The sequence below is a fragment of the Dromaius novaehollandiae genome, chromosome 5, assembly GCF_036370855.1.
Source record: "Dromaius novaehollandiae isolate bDroNov1 chromosome 5, bDroNov1.hap1, whole genome shotgun sequence".
NCBI classification, from domain to species: Eukaryota; Metazoa; Chordata; class Aves; order Casuariiformes; family Dromaiidae; genus Dromaius; species Dromaius novaehollandiae.
This window is the reverse complement of record NC_088102.1, coordinates 420,594-443,949: the sequence shown is the minus strand read 5'-3', so window position 1 is coordinate 443,949 and position 23,356 is coordinate 420,594. Positions and strand designations below refer to the sequence as shown.

Genomic DNA, 23,356 nt, shown 5'->3' with positions numbered 1-23,356 from the left:
AGAAGGCGTCTTGTCCTGTATTTGAGGGCTTCCGGTACGTTTTGACAGACAGTAGTGAGTGACGGGTTTCCTTTGGACCCCCCCGGGGAGCAGAAAGTTCTGCCGGGAAGGCAAAATGTTTCTTGCGGCTGGGTTGGAAGAAGCTGGCTGCTGATGCAAGGCAGTGACAATTCTGGGGAGTCGCGGGAAGTTTTGAAAAGACGGTCGTTCCCTTTGCTAGAAGGCTATGCACTTCGGTTCCTAATAGCTGTAGTAATGAAGCCAGGTAAGCGTTCGGGAGGAGCCCAAGCCACTTTTGTCTAGCGAGTATTTTGCAAGGGGGGCAGGAAAGCGCTGCGCCCTGCTCCTTGCTGCCCTCGCGTGTCTGAGAGGCGGCACTGCACGCGGGAGGGGGGGCGCGCATGCGCATTGCGTTCCGGCGCGCTCACGGCTGCCCTCGCGTGTCGACAAGGCAGCACTGCAGCCGCCGGCGGCCACCGCTGCGTACGGAGACCGTTGCGGGCAGCCGGCGCACACGTGCGCGCTGCCGGTCGCCGCGTTGGCCGCTACTCTGCGCTCTCTCGGGGACGGGTAAGCGCAGGGGCCGCGCTCGTGCCCCCTGCCCGGTGCTCACGGACCGGGAGCGCTTTTCCCGAGAGGGCTTTTCCTTCTCGGTGCTTCCTGGGGGCGCGGGGACGGGCAGTGCCGTCTCGGAGCTGCTCCGCGGCGCTCTCTCCCCGGGGCAGCCCCAGCGCCTGCTCGCTGAAGCCCGCCGCTCTCTCGGGCGCGGGCAGAGCAGCCTCGGGGCGCTCGCTGCTCGGCCTGAGCGCCGGGGTGGCGCGGCGGGCTGCGGTTGGCGCGCGGGAGCCGGCCGGCTGCAGCGCGGCGCTGCGACCACGCGAGGGTGGGGCCATTGCGGGTCTGGGCTGCCTCGCGCTGCGCTCCCCCCGCCCCTCGCGCTGCGCTCCCCCCGCCCCTCGCGCTGCGCTCCCCCCGCCCCTCGCGCTGCGCTCCCCCCGCCCCTCGCGCTGCGCTCCCCCCGCCCCTCGCGCTGCGCTCCCCCCGCCCCTCGCGCTGCGCTCCCCCCGCCCCTCGCGCTGCGCTCCCCCCGCCCCTCGCGCTCCCCCCGCCCCTCGCGCTCCGCTCCCCCCGCCCCTCGCGCTCCCTCCGCCCCTCGCGCGCGGTCCTGGGCCGGCGCACGCGCGGTGCGGCGGCGCGAGCCCTGGGCGGCCGGCGCACGCGCGGTGCGGCGGCGCGAGCCCTGGGCGGCCGGCACACGCGCGGTGCGGCGGCGCGAGCCCTGGGCGGCCGGCGCACGCGCGGTGCGGCGGCGCGAGCCCTGGGCGGCCGGCGCACGCGCGGTGCGGCGGCGCGAGCCCTGGGCGGCCGGCGCACGCGCGGTGCGGCGGCGCGAGCCCTGGGCGGCCGGCGCACGCGCGGTGCGGCGGCGCGAGCCCTGGGCGGCCGGCGCACGCGCGGTGCGGCGGCGGGCAAGATGGCGGCGAGCAGGGCGGGTGTTTTGGCTGGACGGCGGCGGGCGAGGGCAGAGGCGGCCTGGAGTCGAGCATGTGGGGGCCGCGGTGAGGCGAGGTGAGGCGAGCGTGCGCCTTCGGGTGGCCGCGGGTGTCGGGCTGTGTCCTGCCAGCCGGGGCCGTCGCTGCGTGGAGGCGGCGGGGCGGGGGGGGGGGGAGTCGGGCCGGGGGCCGCGCCGCGCCGCGCCGGGTCTGCGCGGCGCCGGGTCTGCCGGAGCGCGGCTCTGACTCTCCCTTTTGCGTGTGTCGCCTGTAGGGCCCCGGTTCCTCCCCAGCGCGGGCCGGGGCGTGCGCTCGCCCCTGCGGACGCAGCCTGGAGGAGTGTGTGGGGGGTGTCTGCGCGGGGGTCTGGATGTCTCTAGCAGCGGCACGGCAGCCTGATGCCTCCTCTCGTCTGGGACGCGGGGTCCTTGGGGAGTTCCCTGCTGCCTCCTCTGGCGTTCTCTGCGAGCTCATAGATCCCTCCACCTCCTCTCCTCCCCCCCCCCCCCCGCCCCGCTCCCCTGTCTGGTGGGGTGGGAGACCGGTGGCTGCTCCCGCCGAGCTGAGAGCCACGTAGGGCACCCCTGTGTGCTCACTACGCATCTGGGATGGCACCCCTGCCCTGAGGGCCCCGCAGAGTCCCACCCTTCCTGCAACCAGCCCCCCCAGAGCCATTAAACCACCCACAAATCCTGCCCCAACACCCCCACAGGCCCCAAAATGCCTCCGAGCCCTGCCGCAATGTTGTCACTGACTCCAGACCTTCCCCTGCACTCTGTGCAAGGCCCCAAACATTCCTCAAACTGCTGCCAGACCCAGTGCCCGCAGCAGTGAGGCGTTCTAACAAAGATGGGGTGCGATCTGCGTCTCCGCCTCGACTCAGTCCCGCTTTAGAGAAACAGGAACTTAGAGCACTTCCTGGTGAAGAGTGTTGATGGGTGAATGTGCGGATGACAAAGAGACTTTTCTCTCTTTTCTTCTGAGCCGCCTCTCAGAAGCCTCTGTGTGTGCACGATGTGGCTGATCTGGGATAATCGTGCTGTGCGCAGTGCTTAAGGAGAACATTGCCCTAAAATGGAGGGCTAAGGAATAGCCTAAAAAACCTAAAAGGCTCGGGAAGAGCCAAAGAGAACACCGATGGGCTCTGGGAAGCCCCAGTGATGCTAGTGAAAACAGCGTGGCTTTTAGGCACCTCCTCAGAGCAGCAGCAATGTCTCGCTCCAGCCTATGGGACAATGGGGACTCTTAATTACCGCCTTGAATTACCACAAGTGTTGCAAAAGCAGAAGGGACTAGGGAGCATGCAGAGCAGGTTATGGACTATATGTCAAGTTTAAACAAGCAACAAGCCCCTCTGCAAACAGAAACAGGTTTAGCCCTAAGTAATAGACGAAGGTAGCTGTGAGTAACGTGAAGCGAAGCGGTGACGTCAGTCACCCCGAAAGCCTCGGAGAAGCGGACTGAAAATCTGGTACCCTCGCGGCCTCGGCAGTCTTTTTGGTTTGTTTGGCAGGGTAGCCCACCGAAGGGGGACATCTCGAAGAGAAGCAGCAAGACCTGGGGATCCGGTGGTTCATTTTGGTCGTCGCCTGTGAGGCCAGCATGCAAGAGTAAGAGGAAGCTAGGAGCAGTCTCAAAAAGGTAATAGGTCTGAAAGGGAGACAGGCAAATCGAGGGCTGTCGTTCCTCCACGTAGTTAAAGACCGAGAGAGTTGTCGGTTAAGCGCATGCATACGAGGGTTTGCGAACAGTAACAATAACACTGAAGCGGAATAAAAATAAGGTTTCGTGGAAGATGGCGTTAGGTAGGTATTAGGCGACGTGCCCGCCTGCCTAATAACCTAGCCCTAATTGCTGTGTGTAACGTTTCCAGACCGTTTACCCTGCAACGTATGGTGCAAAGTGCCGTATTAAGACCTTTCCCTTAAGGAAAAGAAGAAGAAAAAAAGAAAAAAAAGGGGGAAAAAGAAAACAGGGTAAAGAGAAAAAGATCATGCATAAACCTAAGCGTTTCACTGGAAGTAAAACGCGAGTTTATCGCTTCCTTACAGAGATGGAACCAAGGACAGCAAATGCTGACGAGGAGAAGAGACGGACGAGCGTTTGCTTGCGGTTAATACCGAAGGGACGGGATGAAACAAGGAAGCCAGAATGCAGCAGCCCCTCGATATCACCAGGAACTGCTACAGGAGGAGGCGTTCTGGCACGGGTAACTAGGGTAAGTATGGCTAATGACCGTTAGCAGTTATTTCGGCCTCCCCGAGGCAGCGCTGAGGACTGAGTAACCCGTTCCTGCCCTGTGGCTGCTGTTGCCTGTATCTGCCTTAGCTTTGCTTTGGCTGTTTCTCTTTTGTTTTGTTATCGTACACGCAGCTACGGAAAGGAATAGATGTCATACTTACTTTTTTAGATTAATTGCCACGGCTGAAGTTGAAGAGACCAAGAAACGTAAGCCGCGAAGGGGCACATCTTGAAGAGAGGGGGCTAGACCTAGCGATGCAGTTGTTCGTTTTGGTCGTCGCCTGTGAGGCCAGCATGCAAGAGGAAGAGGAAGCTAGGAGCAGTCTCAAAAAGGTAATAGGTCTGAAAGGGAGACAGGCAAATCGAGGGCTGTCGTTCCTCCACGTAGTTAAAGACCGAGAGAGTTGTCGGTTAAGCGCATGCATACGAGGGTTTGCGAACAGTAACAATAACACTGAAGCGGAGTAAAAATAAGGTTTCGTGGAAGATGGCGTTAGGAAGGTATTAGGCGACGTGCCCGCCTGCCTAATAACCTAGCCCTAATTGCTGTGTGTAACGTTTCCAGACCGTTTACCCTGCAACGTATGGTGCAAAGTGCCGTATTAAGACCTTTCCCTTAAGGAAAAGAAGAAGAAAAAAAGAAAAACAAGGGGGAAAAAGAAAACAGGGTAAAGAGAAAAAGATCATGCATAAGCCTAAGCGTTTCACTGGAAGTAAAACGCGAGTTTATCGCTTCCTTACAGAGATGGAACCAAGGACAGCAAATGCTGACGAAGAGAAGAGACGGACGAGCGTTTGCTTGCGGTTAATACCGAAGGGACGGGATGAAACAAGGAAGCCAGAATGCAGCAGCCCCTCGATATCACCAGGAACTGCTACAGGAGGAGGCGTTCTGGCACGGGTAACTAGGGTAAGTATGGCTAATGACCGTTAGCAGTTATTTTGGCCTCCCCGAGGCAGCGCTGAGGACTAAGTAACCTGAGGGGCTCTGGCCTGGGTTGGGGCAGAAGTGCAGGCAGGCGGGATCAGGCATTTTCCTCTCAGCTCTCCGAGCTGAATCCTAGCCCTGAAGGAAAAAGCACTGGGGGGAGGCTACTCGGACACCTGCCATGTCGAGGGCAGGGGCAGGAGCTGACCCTTCCCCAACGGACGTACGTACGGACAGACGCTGGTGCGGCGGTGACTCTTTGGATATCGTAGGTAAGGGGAGGCACGCTGGTGCCGAGCTCCAGGGCGGTTTGCCTGAACACGATGCCTGAGGCAGGAGGTTATGCATTGTGTCCGGGGCTGGGAGCTGGTCCCCGAGTCCCATGTACTTGGGAGTGCCTGCACTTGCCAGGGAGCCCGGTGCTGTTCCCAGAGCTGCGGGGAATTTCCCTTGCGTTGCCTGGACCCTCGGGGCTCTTGGGGGTGTTTCCCCTCATCGCGAGGGCTGCCAGAGCCCCTCCAGGGCTGCGTGAGGTCCCCGAACCGCTCCCGGATTTGCTTTTGGCACTCCGCAGTGTCGCTCGTGTGCCTGGGGCAGCCTGCAGGCGCCATCCTGTCAGCCGCGTTGAGCCCTGCGGCGTGCCTGGTGACCCCTCTGGTGTGCGCCAAGGCCCTTCCTCTGTATTTTGGTCTGCCCCAGAGCCCTTCACTTGCCCTCTGATGCCCTCAGGACCCCTCAGTTCACATTCTGGGTTGCCCCCGAGCCCTCTGCGTGCCTTTCGGTGCGCCCCGTGGCCCCGTGTGTGTTTTGCGGCACGCCGCAGAGGTCTCTGTTTAGCTTTTTCTCCTGTCCTGGAGTTTTCTGGGTGCTTCTGGGTGTGCCCCAGGGCCCTCCTTTTGGTGCCCCCCGAGTCACTCTGTTTGCTCTATCGTTGTTCTTTTTTTTTTTTTTTTTTTTCTTGACTTGTGTTGCACCCAGAGCTCTCGATTTGTTCTTTTGTGCTCCGCATACTCCCCTTTCCGCACTCCACACCCCAGGCAGGGCTCTCCCTTCAGCTCTCAGCAAGCTGCTGTCAGGAGAGTGGGGGTGCCTCTGCTGCCCTGGCAGCCCCAGCTGTCCCTGAAGGGGCTGATGGCCAGGCCCCCTGCCCAGTTCCTGCAGGCCCACAGCTGCGGGCCCTGGGGCTGGGATGAATGCCAGGGGGAGCTGGGTGGCAGGACAGGCCCCAGGTGGGGCTGATGGCAAGGGCAGGCCCACATTTGGGGGCTGGGGCTGCAGTTGGGGGGAGCTGGCGCTGGGGCAGGAGCTGGGCAGCGGAGCTGCCACGGAGCACGGCCCTTCGGGACCAGCCCGGCGGCCGCCCCGCGGAGGAGGTGAGCGGGGCCGGGGGAGGCGCACTGCAGGCTGCGGGTCCCGCATGTGCCGGGGGTCCCGGCGGCTGGGAGCGTCCCGGGGCCACGGAGGCGGGGGGAGGAAGGGGGTGCGCCGGGGCTGTGGTGCGGTTTACTGCGCGGTCGGAGGAGCGCGGGGGGGGGGGGGTCTCCTGTGTCAGCTCGGGAGCGTGTCGGGGAGCGGGGGGAGGAGGGTCGTGGAGGGGCGGGGGCAGTGTCGGAGCTGAGGCGGGGCCGGTCGCGGGGGTGTCGGGGGAGCCCCGGGCCGGTGGTGGGGCCGGCGGGGCCGCGCTCGGGGCTCTGCGGCCGTTTCCGGGGGGACAGGGGGGAAGGGGAAGGGGGGCGGGACGGAAAGGAACGGAATGTGCCGAGGGTCAAAGGTGCCCCAGCGCTGCGGGTGGGGGGCGGGAGTTGGGGTGCGGGAATGCGGGGAGCCGTAGCTTTCGGCGCGGCATGCCGGGAGCAGTAGTCTTCCGGCACTGGGCTTCCGGTGGGGCATGTTCTGAGCGCGGCATGCTGGGAGCGGTAGTCTTCCGGCACTGGGCTTCCGGGCGGCCATGTTGCTTGGCATGGCATGCCGGGAGCAGTAGTCTTCCGGCACTGGGCTTCCGGGCCGCCCTTCTCGCGTGCACGGTATGCTGGGAGGTGTAGTCTTCTCAGGCGGGGCTACTGGGTGACCATGCTACGCCTCTCGAGGTGGCCCCGCGGGGGGGGCGGCGGCGGCAGGTCCCTGCCAGCGGGGTTCCCAGCAGGCGGCCGCGTGGCAGGCCAGGAGCTGTAGTGCCCGCTGGGTCTGTTCCTTACTGGACGTGTGTCACTCACGCCTGAGTCCCCACAGGTCACGGGGGACAGTGGAATGCCCCTGTTTTTCCCCGGTACAGGGCAGGAAGTGTTTTCCATCTCCGATGGTGTTGCAAGACAACCTTGGAAGCTCAGAAAGAGTGTTCCTGCTGTTTAAACTAGGCAGATGAGGAGGAACCCCCCCCCCCCATTTCCTGGGAGGAAATAATTCTTTAATCAAGGCCATGCTAGAAGTGCTAAAGCCTTAAAGAAATAGTAAATCAAAATGTTTTGTTTTCTATGTAGACGTTGCCAATTTAGCAAAGGAATTCGAGGTATCCCCGAACTGAACTGTCCTCATTATAATACAAGAAAATCACGCCCATAGGTCAGAAAGACCTGTGCCCGGGTGAAGACCCCTCCCCTGAGCATGCGTAGTTTTAAAATGGTGTGTAAGCAATATTAGAATTGTATGTAAATCACTAACCAACCGGTGTAAGAGGGAAAGTTGCAAACCTTGCAACTTGTATAAATGCTACTTGGAAAGCCGGGGGGGGGGGGGGGGGGAAGTTGCGCTTGATTTGTGGGGAAAACACCGAGCAGCCAGGCTTGCACAACTCTGAAATAAATAAGCAAATGTCTCTCCTGAGCGTGTCATTATTGGCTTAGTGCACAGCGGGCAACGAATCCGCTTTTCGGACAGCAGCGTGACCAGGCAGGGTTGTCCCCGGGGGCTGGGGCTGTCCCTCTTGGAAATGGGGAGGGCGGGAAGAGTAGGAGGGGTGCTGCGGGCTCCTGGGGGTCGTAGCTTTGCTCAGGATTGGGGCCGGTTAGGCAGCTGCTGGGAGGAGTGGCGGTGCTGGGAGGGCACGGTGGGGAGCTGTCCTGCTGTGCAGCGCAAGGGAAAGTCGACCAGCACCGTTGCTGTCCGAGGACCCTGGAACAGCCCGAGAGACCCTGGAACAGCCACCCCACGGACACCGTGTCACTGCCTCGCAAGGCCACCGCATGCAGGTACGTTTGACTACATCCGGCAGAAGAAATGTAAGCCGAAGGATCAGGGCAAATAGCTGCTTGTCTAGGTTTGTTACCTAGCGACGCACTGGCAAAGCTTTTTATGAACACCCGTACTCGATCGAGTGCGTATTCATTCTGTGAATATTAATTACTGCCAGACCGCGTACGTCACTGATGCTTTAAAGCAAGTCCGTGGCGCTGGGGTAGCACGTGTAGTGGAGGCTAAATGCAATAATACCTCGTTTTGATGTTGTTCTCTTCTACGAAAGCACTTGGAGCAGATTAAGACATTTCTCGTCCTATTTTGTTTATTGAGTGGACCCTGATACTGGGGAGAAGCTGCCGTGAAGCAGACCTAGTAGTCAGCTTCCTTAGAGAAGGCGTCTTGTCCTGTATTTGAGGGCTTCCGGTACGTTTTGACAGACAGTAGTGAGTGACGGGTTTCCTTTGGACCCCCCCGGGGAGCAGAAAGTTCTGCCGGGAAGGCAAAATGTTTCTTGCGGCTGGGTTGGAAGAAGCTGGCTGCTGATGCAAGGCAGTGACAATTCTGGGGAGTCGCGGGAAGTTTTGAAAAGACGGTCGTTCCCTTTGCTAGAAGGCTATGCACTTCGGTTCCTAATAGCTGTAGTAATGAAGCCAGGTAAGCGTTCGGGAGGAGCCCAAGCCACTTTTGCCTAGCGAGTATTTTGCAAGGGGGGCAGGAAAGCGCTGCGCCCTGCTCCTTGCTGCCCTCGCGTGTCTGAAAGGCGGCACTGCAGGCGGGAGGGGGGGCGCGCATGCGCATTGCGTTCCGGCGCGCTCACGGCTGCCCTCGCGTGTCGACAAGGCAGCACTGCAGCCGCCGGCGGCCACCGCTGCGTACGGAGACCGTTGCGGGCAGCCGGCGCACACGTGCGCGCTGCCGGTCGCCGCGTTGGCCGCTACTCTGCGCTCTCTCGGGGACGGGTAAGCGCAGGGGCCGCGCTCGTGCCCCCTGCCCGGTGCTCACGGACCGGGAGCGCTTTTCCCGAGAGGGCTTTTCCTTCTCGGTGCTTCCTGGGGGCGCGGGGACGGGCAGTGCCGTCTCGGAGCTGCTCCGCGGCGCTCTCTCCCCGGGGCAGCCCCAGCGCCTGCTCGCTGAAGCCCGCCGCTCTCTCGGGCGCGGGCAGAGCAGCCTCGGGGCGCTCGCTGCTCGGCCTGAGCGCCGGGGTGGCGCGGCGGGCTGCGGTTGGCGCGCGGGAGCCGGCCGGCTGCAGCGCGGCGCTGCGACCACGCGAGGGTGGGGCCATTGCGGGTCTGGCCTGCCTCGCGCTGCGCTCCCCCCGCCCCTCGCGCTGCGCTCCCCCCGCCCCTCGCGCTGCGCTCCCCCCGCCCCTCGCGCTGCGCTCCCCCCGCCCCTCGCGCTGCGCTCCCCCCGCCCCTCGCGCTGCGCTCCCCCCGCCCCTCGCGCTGCGCTCCCCCCGCCCCTCGCGCTGCGCTCCCCCCGCCCCTCGCGCTGCGCTCCCCCCGCCCCTCGCGCTGCGCTCCCCCCGCCCCTCGCGCTGCGCTCCCCCCGCCCCTCGCGCTGCGCTCCCCCCGCCCCTCGCGCTGCGCTCCCCCCGCCCCTCGCGCTGCGCTCCCCCCGCCCCTCGCGCTGCGCTCCCCCCGCCCCTCGCGCTGCGCTCCCCCCGCCCCTCGCGCTGCGCTCCCCCCGCCCCTCGCGCTGCGCTCCCCCCGCCCCTCGCGCTGCGCTCCCCCCGCCCCTCGCGCTGCGCTCCCCCGCCCCTCGCGCTCCGCTCCCCCCGCCCCTCGCGCTCCCTCCGCCCCTCGCGCGCGGTCCTGGGCCGGCGCACGCGCGGTGCGGCGGCGCGAGCCCTGGGCGGCCGGCGCACGCGCGGTGCGGCGGCGCGAGCCCTGGGCGGCCGGCGCACGCGCGGTGCGGCGGCGCGAGCCCTGGGCGGCCGGCGCACGCGCGGTGCGGCGGCGCGAGCCCTGGGCGGCCGGCGCACGCGCGGTGCGGCGGCGGGCAAGATGGCGGCGAGCAGGGCGGGTGTTTTGGCTGGACGGCGGCGGGCGAGGGCAGAGGCGGCCTGGAGTCGAGCATGTGGGGGCCGCGGTGAGGCGAGGTGAGGCGAGCGTGCGCCTTCGGGTGGCCGCGGGTGTCGGGCTGTGTCCTGCCAGCCGGGGCCGTCGCTGCGTGGAGGCGGCGGGGCGGGGGGGGGGGAGTCGGGCCGGGGGCCGCGCCGCGCCGCGCCGGGTCTGCGCGGCGCCGGGTCTGCCGGAGCGCGGCTCTGACTCTCCCTTTTGCGTGTGTCGCCTGTAGGGCCCCGGTTCCTCCCCAGCGCGGGCCGGGGCGTGCGCTCGCCCCTGCGGACGCAGCCTGGAGGAGTGTGTGGGGGGTGTCTGCGCGGGGGTCTGGATGTCTCTAGCAGCGGCACGGCAGCCTGATGCCTCCTCTCGTCTGGGACGCGGGGTCCTTGGGGAGTTCCCTGCTGCCTCCTCTGGCGTTCTCTGCGAGCTCATAGATCCCTCCACCTCCTCTCCTCCCCCCCCCCCCCCCGCCCCGCTCCCCTGTCTGGTGGGGTGGGAGACCGGTGGCTGCTCCCGCCGAGCTGAGAGCCACGTAGGGCACCCCTGTGTGCTCACTACGCATCTGGGATGGCACCCCTGCCCTGAGGGCCCCGCAGAGTCCCACCCTTCCTGCAACCAGCCCCCCCAGAGCCATTAAACCACCCACAAATCCTGCCCCAACACCCCCACAGGCCCCAAAACGCCTCCGAGCCCTGCCGCAATGTTGTCACTGACTCCAGACCTTCCCCTGCACTCTGTGCAAGGCCCCAAACATTCCTCAAACTGCTGCCAGACCCAGTGCCCGCAGCAGTGAGGCGTTCTAACAAAGATGGGGTGCGATCTGCGTCTCCGCCTCGACTCAGTCCCGCTTTAGAGAAACAGGAACTTAGAGCACTTCCTGGTGAAGAGTGTTGATGGGTGAATGTGCGGATGACAAAGAGACTTTTCTCTCTTTTCTTCTGAGCCGCCTCTCAGAAGCCTCTGTGTGTGCACGATGTGGCTGATCTGGGATAATCGTGCTGTGCGCAGTGCTTAAGGAGAACATTGCCCTAAAATGGAGGGCTAAGGAATAGCCTAAAAAACCTAAAAGGCTCGGGAAGAGCCAAAGAGAACACCGATGGGCTCTGGGAAGCCCCAGTGATGCTAGTGAAAACAGCGTGGCTTTTAGGCACCTCCTCAGAGCAGCAGCAATGTCTCGCTCCAGCCTATGGGACAATGGGGACTCTTAATTACCGCCTTGAATTACCACAAGTGTTGCAAAAGCAGAAGGGACTAGGGAGCATGCAGAGCAGGTTATGGACTATATGTCAAGTTTAAACAAGCAACAAGCCCCTCTGCAAACAGAAACAGGTTTAGCCCTAAGTAATAGACGAAGGTAGCTGTGAGTAACGTGAAGCGAAGCGGTGACGTCAGTCACCCCGAAAGCCTCGGAGAAGCGGACTGAAAATCTGGTACCCTCGCGGCCTCGGCAGTCTTTTTGGTTTGTTTGGCAGGGTAGCCCACCGAAGGGGGACATCTCGAAGAGAAGCAGCAAGACCTGGGGATCCGGTGGTTCATTTTGGTCGTCGCCTGTGAGGCCAGCATGCAAGAGTAAGAGGAAGCTAGGAGCAGTCTCAAAAAGGTAATAGGTCTGAAAGGGAGACAGGCAAATCGAGGGCTGTCGTTCCTCCACGTAGTTAAAGACCGAGAGAGTTGTCGGTTAAGCGCATGCATACGAGGGTTTGCGAACAGTAACAATAACACTGAAGCGGAATAAAAATAAGGTTTCGTGGAAGATGGCGTTAGGAAGGTATTAGGCGACGTGCCCGCCTGCCTAATAACCTAGCCCTAATTGCTGTGTGTAACGTTTCCAGACCGTTTACCCTGCAACGTATGGTGCAAAGTGCCGTATTAAGACCTTTCCCTTAAGGAAAAGAAGAAGAAAAAAAGAAAAAAAAGGGGGAAAAAGAAAACAGGGTAAAGAGAAAAAGATCATGCATAAACCTAAGCGTTTCACTGGAAGTAAAACGCGAGTTTATCGCTTCCTTACAGAGATGGAACCAAGGACAGCAAATGCTGACGAGGAGAAGAGACGGACGAGCGTTTGCTTGCGGTTAATACCGAAGGGACGGGATGAAACAAGGAAGCCAGAATGCAGCAGCCCCTCGATATCACCAGGAACTGCTACAGGAGGAGGCGTTCTGGCACGGGTAACTAGGGTAAGTATGGCTAATGACCGTTAGCAGTTATTTCGGCCTCCCCGAGGCAGCGCTGAGGACTGAGTAACCCGTTCCTGCCCTGTGGCTGCTGTTGCCTGTATCTGCCTTAGCTTTGCTTTGGCTGTTTCTCTTTTGTTTTGTTATCGTACACGCAGCTACGGAAAGGAATAGATGTCATACTTACTTTTTTAGATTAATTGCCACGGCTGAAGTTGAAGAGACCAAGAAACGTAAGCCGCGAAGGGGCACATCTTGAAGAGAGGGGGCTAGACCTAGCGATGCAGTTGTTCGTTTTGGTCGTCGCCTGTGAGGCCAGCATGCAAGAGGAAGAGGAAGCTAGGAGCAGTCTCAAAAAGGTAATAGGTCTGAAAGGGAGACAGGCAAATCGAGGGCTGTCGTTCCTCCACGTAGTTAAAGACCGAGAGAGTTGTCGGTTAAGCGCATGCATACGAGGGTTTGCGAACAGTAACAATAACACTGAAGCGGAGTAAAAATAAGGTTTCGTGGAAGATGGCGTTAGGAAGGTATTAGGCGACGTGCCCGCCTGCCTAATAACCTAGCCCTAATTGCTGTGTGTAACGTTTCCAGACCGTTTACCCTGCAACGTATGGTGCAAAGTGCCGTATTAAGACCTTTCCCTTAAGGAAAAGAAGAAGAAAAAAAGAAAAACAAGGGGGAAAAAGAAAACAGGGTAAAGAGAAAAAGATCATGCATAAGCCTAAGCGTTTCACTGGAAGTAAAACGCGAGTTTATCGCTTCCTTACAGAGATGGAACCAAGGACAGCAAATGCTGACGAAGAGAAGAGACGGACGAGCGTTTGCTTGCGGTTAATACCGAAGGGACGGGATGAAACAAGGAAGCCAGAATGCAGCAGCCCCTCGATATCACCAGGAACTGCTACAGGAGGAGGCGTTCTGGCACGGGTAACTAGGGTAAGTATGGCTAATGACCGTTAGCAGTTATTTTGGCCTCCCCGAGGCAGCGCTGAGGACTAAGTAACCTGAGGGGCTCTGGCCTGGGTTGGGGCAGAAGTGCAGGCAGGCGGGATCAGGCATTTTCCTCTCAGCTCTCCGAGCTGAATCCTAGCCCTGAAGGAAAAAGCACTGGGGGGAGGCTACTCGGACACCTGCCATGTCGAGGGCAGGGGCAGGAGCTGACCCTTCCCCGACGGACGTACGTACGGACAGACGCTGGTGCGGCGGTGACTCTTTGGATATCGTAGGTAAGGGGAGGCACGCTGGTGCCGAGCTCCAGGGCGGTTTGCCTGAACACGATGCCTGAGGCAGGAGGTTATGCATTGTGTCCGGGGCTGGGAGCTGGTCCCCGAGTCCCATGTACTTGGGAGTGCCTGCACTTGCCAGGGAGCCCGGTGCTGTTCCCAGAGCTGCGGGGAATTTCCCTTGCGTTGCCTGGACCCTCGGGGCTCTTGGGGGTGTTTCCCCTCATCGCGAGGGCTGCCAGAGCCCCTCCAGGGCTGCGTGAGGTCCCCGAACCGCTCCCGGATTTGCTTTTGGCACTCCGCAGTGTCGCTCGTGTGCCTGGGGCAGCCTGCAGGCGCCATCCTGTCAGCCGCGTTGAGCCCTGCGGCGTGCCTGGTGACCCCTCTGGTGTGCGCCAAGGCCCTTCCTCTGTATTTTGGTCTGCCCCAGAGCCCTTCACTTGCCCTCTGATGCCCTCAGGACCCCTCAGTTCACATTCTGGGTTGCCCCCGAGCCCTCTGCGTGCCTTTCGGTGCGCCCCGTGGCCCCGTGTGTGTTTTGCGGCACGCCGCAGAGGTCTCTGTTTAGCTTTTTCTCCTGTCCTGGAGTTTTCTGGGTGCTTCTGGGTGTGCCCCAGGGCCCTCCTTTTGGTGCCCCCCGAGTCACTCTGTTTGCTCTATCGTTGTTCTTTTTTTTTTTTTTTTTTTTCTTGACTTGTGTTGCACCCAGAGCTCTCGATTTGTTCTTTTGTGCTCCGCATACTCCCCTTTCCGCACTCTACACCCCAGGCAGGGCTCTCCCTTCAGCTCTCAGCAAGCTGCTGTCAGGAGAGTGGGGGTGCCTCTGCTGCCCTGGCAGCCCCAGCTGTCCCTGAAGGGGCTGATGGCCAGGCCCCCTGCCCAGTTCCTGCAGGCCCACAGCTGCGGGCCCTGGGGCTGGGATGAATGCCAGGGGGAGCTGGGTGGCAGGACAGGCCCCAGGTGGGGCTGATGGCAAGGGCAGGCCCACATTTGGGGGCTGGGGCTGCAGTTGGGGGGAGCTGGCGCTGGGGCAGGAGCTGGGCAGCGGAGCTGCCACGGAGCACGGCCCTTCGGGACCAGCCCGGCGGCCGCCCCGCGGAGGAGGTGAGCGGGGCCGGGGGAGGCGCACTGCAGGCTGCGGGTCCCGCATGTGCCGGGGGTCCCGGCGGCTGGGAGCGTCCCGGGGCCACGGAGGCGGGGGGAGGAAGGGGGTGCGCCGGGGCTGTGGTGCGGTTTACTGCGCGGTCGGAGGAGCGCGGGGGGGCGGGGGGGGGGGGGGGTCTCCTGTGTCAGCTCGGGAGCGTGTCGGGGAGCGGGGGGAGGAGGGTCGTGGAGGGGCGGGGGCAGTGTCGGAGCTGAGGCGGGGCCGGTCGCGGGGGTGTCGGGGGAGCCCCGGGCCGGTGGTGGGGCCGGCGGGGCCGCGCTCGGGGCTCTGCGGCCGTTTCCGGGGGGACAGGGGGGAAGGGGAAGGGGGGCGGGACGGAAAGGAACGGAATGTGCCGAGGGTCAAAGGTGCCCCAGCGCTGCGGGTGGGGGGCGGGAGTTGGGGTGCGGGAATGCGGGGAGCCGTAGCTTTCGGCGCGGCATGCCGGGAGCAGTAGTCTTCCGGCACTGGGCTTCCGGTGGGGCATGTTCTGAGCGTGGCATGCTGGGAGCGGTAGTCTTCCGGCACTGGGCTTCCGGGCGGCCATGTTGCTTGGCATGGCATGCCGGGAGCAGTAGTCTTCCGGCACTGGGCTTCCGGGCCGCCCTTCTCGCGTGCACGGTATGCTGGGAGGTGTAGTCTTCTCAGGCGGGGCTACTGGGTGACCATGCTGCGCCTCTCGAGGTGGCCCCGCGGGGGGGGCGGCGGCGGCAGGTCCCTGCCAGCGGGGTTCCCAGCAGGCGGCCGCGTGGCAGGCCAGGAGCTGTAGTGCCCGCTGGGTCTGTTCCTTACTGGACATGTGTCACTCACGCCTGAGTCCCCACAGGTCACGGGGGACAGTGGAATGCCCCTGTTTTTCCCCGGTACAGGGCAGGAAGTGTTTTCCATCTCCGATGGTGTTGCAAGACAACCTTGGAAGCTCAGAAAGAGTGTTCCTGCTGTTTAAACTAGGCAGATGAGGAGGAACCCCCCCCCCCCCCCATTTCCTGGGAGGAAATAATTCTTTAATCAAGGCCATGCTAGAAGTGCTAAAGCCTTAAAGAAATAGTAAATCAAAATGTTTTGTTTTCTATGTAGACGTTGCCAATTTAGCAAAGGAATTCGAGGTATCCCCGAACTGAACTGTCCTCATTATAATACAAGAAAATCACGCCCATAGGTCAGAAAGACCTGTGCCCGGGTGAAGACCCCTCCCCTGAGCATGCGTAGTTTTAAAATGGTGTGTAAGCAATATTAGAATTGTATGTAAATCACTAACCAACCGGTGTAAGAGGGAAAGTTGCAAACCTTGCAACTTGTATAAATGCTACTTGGAAAGCCGGGGGGGGGGGGGGGGGGGAAGTTGCGCTTGATTTGTGGGGAAAACACCGAGCAGCCAGGCTTGCACAACTCTGAAATAAATAAGCAAATGTCTCTCCTGAGCGTGTCATTATTGGCTTAGTGCACAGCGGGCAACGAATCCGCTTTTCGGACAGCAGCGTGACCAGGCAGGGTTGTCCCCGGGGGCTGGGGCTGTCCCTCTTGGAAATGGGGAGGGCGGGAAGAGTAGGAGGGGTGCTGCGGGCTCCTGGGGGTCGTAGCTTTGCTCAGGATTGGGGCCGGTTAGGCAGCTGCTGGGAGGAGTGGCGGTGCTGGGAGGGCACGGTGGGGAGCTGTCCTGCTGTGCAGCGCAAGGGAAAGTCGACCAGCACCGTTGCTGTCCGAGGACCCTGGAACAGCCCGAGAGACCCTGGAACAGCCACCCCACGGACACCGTGTCACTGCCTCGCAAGGCCACCGCATGCAGGTACGTTTGACTACATCCGGCAGAAGAAATGTAAGCCGAAGGATCAGGGCAAATAGCTGCTTGTCTAGGTTTGTTACCTAGCGACGCACTGGCAAAGCTTTTTATGAACACCCGTACTCGATCGAGTGCGTATTCATTCTGTGAATATTAATTACTGCCAGACCGCGTACGTCACTGATGCTTTAAAGCAAGTCCGTGGCGCTGGGGTAGCACGTGTAGTGGAGGCTAAATGCAATAATACCTCGTTTTGATGTTGTTCTCTTCTACGAAAGCACTTGGAGCAGATTAAGACATTTCTCGTCCTATTTTGTTTATTGAGTGGACCCTGATACTGGGGAGAAGCTGCCGTGAAGCAGACCTAGTAGTCAGCTTCCTTAGAGAAGGCGTCTTGTCCTGTATTTGAGGGCTTCCGGTACGTTTTGACAGACAGTAGTGAGTGACGGGTTTCCTTTGGACCCCCCCGGGGAGCAGAAAGTTCTGCCGGGAAGGCAAAATGTTTCTTGCGGCTGGGTTGGAAGAAGCTGGCTGCTGATGCAAGGCAGTGACAATTCTGGGGAGTCGCGGGAAGTTTTGAAAAGACGGTCGTTCCCTTTGCTAGAAGGCTATGCACTTCGGTTCCTAATAGCTGTAGTAATGAAGCCAGGTAAGCGTTCGGGAGGAGCCCAAGCCACTTTTGCCTAGCGAGTATTTTGCAAGGGGGGCAGGAAAGCGCTGCGCCCTGCTCCTTGCTGCCCTCGCGTGTCTGAAAGGCGGCACTGCAGGCGGGAGGGGGGGCGCGCATGCGCATTGCGTTCCGGCGCGCTCACGGCTGCCCTCGCGTGTCGACAAGGCAGCACTGCAGCCGCCGGCGGCCACCGCTGCGTACGGAGACCGTTGCGGGCAGCCGGCGCACACGTGCGCGCTGCCGGTCGCCGCGTTGGCCGCTACTCTGCGCTCTCTCGGGGACGGGTAAGCGCAGGGGCCGCGCTCGTGCCCCCTGCCCGGTGCTCACGGACCGGGAGCGCTTTTCCCGAGAGGGCTTTTCCTTCTCGGTGCTTCCTGGGGGCGCGGGGACGGGCAGTGCCGTCTCGGAGCTGCTCCGCGGCGCTCTCTCCCCGGGGCAGCCCCAGCGCCTGCTCGCTGAAGCCCGCCGCTCTCTCGGGCGCGGGCAGAGCAGCCTCGGGGCGCTCGCTGCTCGGCCTGAGCGCCGGGGTGGCGCGGCGGGCTGCGGTTGGCGCGCGGGAGCCGGCCGGCTGCAGCGCGGCGCTGCGACCACGCGAGGGTGGGGCCATTGCGGGTCTGGCCTGCCTCGCGCTGCGCTCCCCCCGCCCCTCGCGCTGCGCTCCCCCCGCCCCTCGCGCTGCGCTCCCCCCGCCCCTCGCGCTGCGCTCCCCCCGCCCCTCGCGCTGCGCTCCCCCCGCCCCTCGCGCTGCGCTCCCCCGCCCCTCGCGCTCCGCTCCCCCCGCCCCTCGCGCTGCGCTCCCCCCGCCCCTCGCGCTGCGCTCCCCCCGCCCCTCGCGCTGCGCTCCCCCCGCCCCTCGCGCTGCGCTCCCCCCGCCCCTCGCGCTGCGCTCCCCCCGCCCCTCGCGCTGCGCTCCCCCGCCCCTCGCGCTCCGCTCCCCCCGCCCCTCGCGCTCCCTCCGCCCCTCGCGCGCGGTCCTGGGCCGGCGCACGCGCGGTGCGGCGGCGCGAGCCCTGGGCGGCCGGCGCACGCGCGGTGCGGCGGCGCGAGCCCTGGGCGGCCGGCGCACGCGCGGTGCGGCGGCGCGAGCCCTGGGCGGCCGGCGCACGCGCGGTGCGGCGGCGCGAGCCCTGGGCGGCCGGCGCACGCGCGGTGCGGCGGCGCGAGCCCTGGGCGGCCGGCGCACGCGCGGTGCGGCGGCGCGAGCCCTGGGCGGCCGGCGCACGCGCGGTGCGGCGGCGCGAGCCCTGGGCGGCCGGCGCACGCGCGGTGCGGCGGCGGGCAAGATGGCGGCGAGCAGGGCGGGTGTTTTGGCTGGACGGCGGCGGGCGAGGGCAGAGGCGGCCTGGAGTCGAGCATGTGGGGGCCGCGGTGAGGCGAGGCGAGGTGAGGCGAGCGTGCGCCTTCGGGTGGCCGCGGGTGTCGGGCTGTGTCCTGCCAGCCGGGGCCGTCGCTGCGTGGAGGCGGCGGGGCGGGGGGGGGGGGAGTCGGGCCGGGGGCCGCGCCGCGCCGCGCCGGGTCTGCGCGGCGCCGGGTCTGCCGGAGCGCGGCTCTGACTCTCCCTTTTGCGTGTGTCGCCTGTAGGGCCCCGGTTCCTCCCCAGCGCGGGCCGGGGCGTGCGCTCGCCCCTGCGGACGCAGCCTGGAGGAGTGTGTGGGGGGTGTCTGCGCGGGGGTCTGGATGTCTCTAGCAGCGGCACGGCAGCCTGATGCCTCCTCTCGTCTGGGACGCGGGGTCCTTGGGGAGTTCCCTGCTGCCTCCTCTGGCGTTCTCTGCGAGCTCATAGATCCCTCCACCTCCTCTCCCCCCCCCCCCCCCCCCCGCCCCGCTCCCCTGTCTGGTGGGGTGGGAGACCGGTGGCTGCTCCCGCCGAGCTGAGAGCCACGTAGGGCACCCCTGTGTGCTCACTACGCATCTGGGATGGCACCCCTGCCCTGAGGGCCCCGCAGAGTCCCACCCTTCCTGCAACCAGCCCCCCCAGAGCCATTAAACCACCCACAAATCCTGCCCCAACACCCCCACAGGCCCCAAAATGCCTCCGAGCCCTGCCGCAATGTTGTCACTGACTCCAGACCTTCCCCTGCACTCTGTGCAAGGCCCCAAACATTCCTCAAACTGCTGCCAGACCCAGTGCCCGCAGCAGTGAGGCGTTCTAACAAAGATGGGGTGCGATCTGCGTCTCCGCCTCGACTCAGTCCCGCTTTAGAGAAACAGGAACTTAGAGCACTTCCTGGTGAAGAGTGTTGATGGGTGAATGTGCGGATGACAAAGAGACTTTTCTCTCTTTTCTTCTGAGCCGCCTCTCAGAAGCCTCTGTGTGTGCACGATGTGGCTGATCTGGGATAATCGTGCTGTGCACAATGCTTAAGGAGAACATTGCCCTAAAATGGAGGGCTAAGGAATAGCCTAAAAAACCTAAAAGGCTCGGGAAGAGCCAAAGAGAACACCGATGGGCTCTGGGAAGCCCCAGTGATGCTAGTGAAAACAGCGTGGCTTTTAGGCACCTCCTCAGAGCAGCAGCAATGTCTCGCTCCAGCCTATGGGACAATGGGGACTCTTAATTACCGCCTTGAATTACCACAAGTGTTGCAAAAGCAGAAGGGACTAGGGAGCATGCAGAGCAGGTTATGGACTATATGTCAAGTTTAAACAAGCAACAAGCCCCTCTGCAAACAGAAACAGGTTTAGCCCTAAGTAATAGACGAAGGTAGCTGTGAGTAACGTGAAGCGAAGCGGTGACGTCAGTCACCCCGAAAGCCTCGGAGAAGCGGACTGAAAATCTGGTACCCTCGCGGCCTCGGCAGTCTTTTTGGTTTGTTTGGCAGGGTAGCCCACCGAAGGGGGACATCTCGAAGAGAAGCAGCAAGACCTGGGGATCCGGTGGTTCATTTTGGTCGTCGCCTGTGAGGCCAGCATGCAAGAGTAAGAGGAAGCTAGGAGCAGTCTCAAAAAGGTAATAGGTCTGAAAGGGAGACAGGCAAATCGAGGGCTGTCGTTCCTCCACGTAGTTAAAGACCGAGAGAGTTGTCGGTTAAGCGCATGCATACGAGGGTTTGCGAACAGTAACAATAACACTGAAGCGGAATAAAAATAAGGTTTCGTGGAAGATGGCGTTAGGAAGGTATTAGGCGACGTGCCCGCCTGCCTAATAACCTAGCCCTAATTGCTGTGTGTAACGTTTCCAGACCGTTTACCCTGCAACGTATGGTGCAAAGTGCCGTATTAAGACCTTTCCCTTAAGGAAAAGAAGAAGAAAAAAAGAAAAAAAAGGGGGAAAAAGAAAACAGGGTAAAGAGAAAAAGATCATGCATAAACCTAAGCGTTTCACTGGAAGTAAAACGCGAGTTTATCGCTTCCTTACAGAGATGGAACCAAGGACAGCAAATGCTGACGAGGAGAAGAGACGGACGAGCGTTTGCTTGCGGTTAATACCGAAGGGACGGGATGAAACAAGGAAGCCAGAATGCAGCAGCCCCTCGATATCACCAGGAACTGCTACAGGAGGAGGCGTTCTGGCACGGGTAACTAGGGTAAGTATGGCTAATGACCGTTAGCAGTTATTTCGGCCTCCCCGAGGCAGCGCTGAGGACTGAGTAACCCGTTCCTGCCCTGTGGCTGCTGTTGCCTGTATCTGCCTTAGCTTTGCTTTGGCTGTTTCTCTTTTGTTTTGTTATCGTACACGCAGCTACGGAAAGGAATAGATGTCATACTTACTTTTTTAGATTAATTGCCACGGCTGAAGTTGAAGAGACCAAGAAACGTAAGCCGCGAAGGGGCACATCTTGAAGAGAGGGGGCTAGACCTAGCGATGCAGTTGTTCGTTTTGGTCGTCGCCTGTGAGGCCAGCATGCAAGAGGAAGAGGAAGCTAGGAGCAGTCTCAAAAAGGTAATAGGTCTGAAAGGGAGACAGGCAAATCGAGGGCTGTCGTTCCTCCACGTAGTTAAAGACCGAGAGAGTTGTCGGTTAAGCGCATGCATACGAGGGTTTGCGAACAGTAACAATAACACTGAAGCGGAGTAAAAATAAGGTTTCGTGGAAGATGGCGTTAGGAAGGTATTAGGCGACGTGCCCGCCTGCCTAATAACCTAGCCCTAATTGCTGTGTGTAACGTTTCCAGACCGTTTACCCTGCAACGTATGGTGCAAAGTGCCGTATTAAGACCTTTCCCTTAAGGAAAAGAAGAAGAAAAAAAGAAAAACAAGGGGGAAAAAGAAAACAGGGTAAAGAGAAAAAGATCATGCATAAGCCTAAGCGTTTCACTGGAAGTAAAACGCGAGTTTATCGCTTCCTTACAGAGATGGAACCAAGGACAGCAAATGCTGACGAAGAGAAGAGACGGACGAGCGTTTGCTTGCGGTTAATACCGAAGGGACGGGATGAAACAAGGAAGCCAGAATGCAGCAGCCCCTCGATATCACCAGGAACTGCTACAGGAGGAGGCGTTCTGGCACGGGTAACTAGGGTAAGTATGGCTAATGACCGTTAGCAGTTATTTTGGCCTCCCCGAGGCAGCGCTGAGGACTAAGTAACCTGAGGGGCTCTGGCCTGGGTTGGGGCAGAAGTGCAGGCAGGCGGGATCAGGCATTTTCCTCTCAGCTCTCCGAGCTGAATCCTAGCCCTGAAGGAAAAAGCACTGGGGGGAGGCTACTCGGACACCTGCCATGTCGAGGGCAGGGGCAGGAGCTGACCCTTCCCCGACGGACGTACGTACGGACAGACGCTGGTGCGGCGGTGACTCTTTGGATATCGTAGGTAAGGGGAGGCACGCTGGTGCCGAGCTCCAGGGCGGTTTGCCTGAACACGATGCCTGAGGCAGGAGGTTATGCATTGTGTCCGGGGCTGGGAGCTGGTCCCCGAGTCCCATGTACTTGGGAGTGCCTGCACTTGCCAGGGAGCCCGGTGCTGTTCCCAGAGCTGCGGGGAATTTCCCTTGCGTTGCCTGGACCCTCGGGGCTCTTGGGGGTGTTTCCCCTCATCGCGAGGGCTGCCAGAGCCCCTCCAGGGCTGCGTGAGGTCCCCGAACCGCTCCCGGATTTGCTTTTGGCACTCCGCAGTGTCGCTCGTGTGCCTGGGGCAGCCTGCAGGCGCCATCCTGTCAGCCGCGTTGAGCCCTGCGGCGTGCCTGGTGACCCCTCTGGTGTGCGCCAAGGCCCTTCCTCTGTATTTTGGTCTGCCCCAGAGCCCTTCACTTGCCCTCTGATGCCCTCAGGACCCCTCAGTTCACATTCTGGGTTGCCCCCGAGCCCTCTGCGTGCCTTTCGGTGCGCCCCGTGGCCCCGTGTGTGTTTTGCGGCACGCCGCAGAGGTCTCTGTTTAGCTTTTTCTCCTGTCCTGGAGTTTTCTGGGTGCTTCTGGGTGTGCCCCAGGGCCCTCCTTTTGGTGCCCCCCGAGTCACTCTGTTTGCTCTATCGTTGTTCTTTTTTTTTTTTTTTTTTTCTTGACTTGTGTTGCACCCAGAGCTCTCGATTTGTTCTTTTGTGCTCCGCATACTCCCCTTTCCGCACTCTACACCCCAGGCAGGGCTCTCCCTTCAGCTCTCAGCAAGCTGCTGTCAGGAGAGTGGGGGTGCCTCTGCTGCCCTGGCAGCCCCAGCTGTCCCTGAAGGGGCTGATGGCCAGGCCCCCTGCCCAGTTCCTGCAGGCCCACAGCTGCGGGCCCTGGGGCTGGGATGAATGCCAGGGGGAGCTGGGTGGCAGGACAGGCCCCAGGTGGGGCTGATGGCAAGGGCAGGCCCACATTTGGGGGCTGGGGCTGCAGTTGGGGGGAGCTGGCGCTGGGGCAGGAGCTGGGCAGCGGAGCTGCCACGGAGCACGGCCCTTCGGGACCAGCCCGGCGGCCGCCCCGCGGAGGAGGTGAGCGGGGCCGGGGGAGGCGCACTGCAGGCTGCGGGTCCCGCATGTGCCGGGGGTCCCGGCGGCTGGGAGCGTCCCGGGGCCACGGAGGCGGGGGGAGGAAGGGGGTGCGCCGGGGCTGTGGTGCGGTTTACTGCGCGGTCGGAGGAGCGCGGGGGGGCGGGGGGGGGGGGGGTCTCCTGTGTCAGCTCGGGAGCGTGTCGGGGAGCGGGGGGAGGAGGGTCGTGGAGGGGCGGGGGCAGTGTCGGAGCTGAGGCGGGGCCGGTCGCGGGGGTGTCGGGGGAGCCCCGGGCCGGTGGTGGGGCCGGCGGGGCCGCGCTCGGGGCTCTGCGGCCGTTTCCGGGGGGACAGGGGGGAAGGGGAAGGGGGGCGGGACGGAAAGGAACGGAATGTGCCGAGGGTCAAAGGTGCCCCAGCGCTGCGGGTGGGGGGCGGGAGTTGGGGTGCGGGAATGCGGGGAGCCGTAGCTTTCGGCGCGGCATGCCGGGAGCAGTAGTCTTCCGGCACTGGGCTTCCGGTGGGGCATGTTCTGAGCGCGGCATGCTGGGAGCGGTAGTCTTCCGGCACTGGGCTTCCGGGCGGCCATGTTGCTTGGCATGGCATGCCGGGAGCAGTA

At 62.2% G+C, this 23,356-nt stretch overlaps 1 long non-coding RNA gene across 1 annotated transcript in view; it reads left to right on the top strand.

Annotated features, from left to right (window-relative positions):
• Positions 1 to 23,356, top strand: part of LOC135328421 (uncharacterized) — a 73,528-nt gene that overhangs the window by 7,698 nt on the left and 42,474 nt on the right. Inside the window, exons 7-12 of the long non-coding RNA XR_010389249.1 lie at positions 3,545 to 3,711; positions 3,904 to 4,067; positions 11,910 to 12,076; positions 12,269 to 12,432; positions 20,251 to 20,417; positions 20,610 to 20,773. This is a non-coding gene — a long non-coding RNA (uncharacterized LOC135328421). The remainder of the gene's footprint in view (positions 1 to 3,544; positions 3,712 to 3,903; positions 4,068 to 11,909; positions 12,077 to 12,268; positions 12,433 to 20,250; positions 20,418 to 20,609; positions 20,774 to 23,356) is intronic.